This window comes from Microtus ochrogaster, unplaced genomic scaffold (assembly GCF_000317375.1).
Source record: "Microtus ochrogaster isolate Prairie Vole_2 unplaced genomic scaffold, MicOch1.0 UNK73, whole genome shotgun sequence".
Classification (NCBI taxonomy): Eukaryota; Metazoa; Chordata; class Mammalia; order Rodentia; family Cricetidae; genus Microtus; species Microtus ochrogaster.
In genome coordinates this window covers 1,084,949-1,087,956 of record NW_004949171.1, presented here as the reverse complement: position 1 = coordinate 1,087,956, position 3,008 = coordinate 1,084,949, and the positions used below count along the sequence as shown (strand labels likewise).

Below are 3,008 nucleotides of genomic sequence, written 5' to 3'. Positions count from 1 at the left end.
TGTAGACCAGGCTGGTCTTGAACTCACAGAGATCCGCCTGCCTCTGCCTCCCGAGTACTGGGATTAAAGGCGTGCGCCACCATCGCCCGGCTTCAATATGATTTTGAATGTCTCAAATAAAAGATGCATTATGATAGCAAATAACAGACTATTAACAATGAAGCAATTTATAAATTTTCAACACAGATATAAAATGCTTTCAGCACTAGATTATTTTCTGAAACAAATAGTCATTATGAGTAAGAAGATCTATTGATGCAACAGGTTTAAGCACAAATATTATTTATAAAAAGATAGCTTTGCAAGCATCTATTATTTGTCCTTACTCCAAGCCCCACTGATGGTCAGTTTTTGTCCTTACTTGCCTACCCAGAGAAACTTGAAAAACTTTTTCTTCTCTCAACATGGTTGTGGGTTCATCTGGTTTACTTAAACATCTAAGGTATTTTTTTTTTTAAATACTCCCTTTGGACCTGAGGCAAGTTAGTTAGATTATCTTTCTGGAAAGCGGTGAGGGCAAGTAAGAGGCAACAGTACTCTGAAGATATGGGGAACTCATCACCAGATACCTCTTTTTGTCCTGTGGTAATGTAACATGACTTGTACTGTTTCCAATGATTCCATTCATTCAGGGAAAACATCAATATTCATATTTCCTATGAAAGGCTACTCTGAATTACCATCCTAGAAAATAGTAAATATACATTGTACAAGAAAAACAAATTAATGTCTTTTAGCTGAACGATTAAAATCAAATCTATTGTTCCGAGATTGAATGTGCTAATCAGTTAGTATATGCTCAAAGCCACTGTAAACTTGAGCAAAGCCTCTCTGCTTACCCTGTGCAATGCCTACTGTCTGGATATCAAAACAGAGAGCTGAGTGCAGTCTGGTCCAAGAAGACAGTCTTGTTCGAAAACCATCTGATGCTGTTCTATATATGTGTTCATCCCTTAACATCTCTGTCCCTTGAGAGCTGCACATTTAAACTGACTTAGCCTTAAAGGGAAAATTCAATGTCTTATTTAGAAACTTTAGAGCTAAAAATGCCTGTATAAGGATCAGTACACCCTGCATAGAAGGACTGAGAATGGGGGATTTACATTATTGCCACCTGTATGATGCTAATAAACAACTGGATATTTTCATATTCATTCTCAATCGGTACACATGCATGTGTGTGACTTTGTTTACACATGGGAAAGGCAAAGTATCTGAATTAAAAGCCATAATTAATATCATTTCGTAGATATTCTTTCTGCCAAGGGAATACATATTTTTATTTTACATAAAAAGTCCCAGACTCACACACAATTACATTTTCCTTAATTCGTAGATGGTTTCACATATCTATTTTAATGAATCATAATATTCATTGAGTGTTTAGTAATATCTAAGCCAGACTAATAACTTTGAGAAAACTACTAGATAACATGACTTGTGATTTTTCAAGAAATTTATTTTTGCTGAATGTGATGGTCCATGCTTTTATTGCCAATACTCAGAAACAGAGAGGACTAAAGCTTTCAGAGTTTGTGGCCAGCCGGGTTTATACAGCAAGTTCTAGTCTAGCCAAGACCACAAAAGTGAGATCCTATTTCAAAAAATAATTATTCTAAGTGATATTGAGAATAAATATAATACACTATACAGATTTTTTCAAGGATGTTGCCTATTACGCCCTTAAGATTAATAGTTACAACCAGACATCCTAGTTTTGAAAAAGTAAAGATGTTGTGTGTTTTCTCATTTTTAGTCTCCTTGGACATTCATCTTAAGCACCTTGTATAAGCCTTGTTTTAGCTCTTTGTTCTTGAGTGCATACACCATGAGGTTCAGAGCAGGGGGATAGCATTGTGCAGCACGTTCAGCAGAACCGGGATGAGGGGAACTTTCATTTTTGCACTATGAGTGATGGAAAGGACAACAATGTCAGTGTAGAAGAAAGGATTAGGATGAGGTGAGAGGTGCAGGTATTTAAGGCCTTAGATGCCGCTTCTGCAGAGTTCAGAAGAATCAAAGCATATGAAATTATAATCAAACCCAGGTCAACTCCCATGATTGTCCAAGCCAGGTTGTCCAGACCAGCTGGTTAAAGCTGCTGATTTCCCTGCAATCACAAGACAGGCTAGTGACCCCCAAGTTAGTACAAAAATAGTGGTTGATTTGATTCTGGGAACAGTAATTTCCCTGAGCAACCAACACAGGAACTGACTTGGGAGTTACATAATTTCTGTGGACCATAAGCAAAGTTGCTTTGATCAGAAAAGATTCAGTAACTATTGAAGTGTACTTCAGTGGTCAGCAAATTGCTACATACCTATCTATACCCATGCAGACAAAGATGTCTGACTCCATGGCAACAAAAAGAGGATGGTACAGCATTCAATGAAACTGATGGTCTTAGCACTGAACCACAAGATAACCACAATCTTTGACATGATGGTAATTGCCAGGCCCATGTCCACAATAGCCAGGATGCCTATGCAATACATAGGCTGGTGCAGTGATGCCTCTTGGCAAATGACAGTCACAATATGTGTGTTGGCAATGAGATCCAAAGAATAGAGCAGAACCAGAGGCAGGGAGAGCCAGTGCTGCCAGCTAAGAATACCTGGAACTCCCATCAGAATGAACATATTTTGCTAATAAAAAAATGCCCCCATTCTGTTCTTGGTTATCTGTGTGACAGGATTGGATGCAGACATACCCAGGGTATGAAACTGAGGATAAATTTTATCTTCATCCTTCCATTCTGTTGTCACTAACACTAATTATTCATTCTTATGATGTAAGAACTTGCTTATATGGCACAATATGTTTTTAATTCATCAAATAACTGGAAATTCTATGGACCATGCTTTCCTTCTATTTCCCAATTGAGAAATAAAGAATGAGATGAAATTATAATTTTGTTTATGATCTTCTGTGCATGGTGGAAATAGGTGGATATTACAGTGTGATGGCTGTATTTGGGTTGACTGATGGTTTCTCTGGAGACCTAAAAT

General features: G+C 37.5%; 1 pseudogene; it reads right to left on the bottom strand.

Moving 5' to 3' along the window:
- Positions 1–1,752: 1,752 nt before the first annotated feature.
- Positions 1,753–2,639, bottom strand: LOC101996014 (annotated as a pseudogene).
- Between the last annotated feature and the right edge of the window lie 369 nt (positions 2,640–3,008).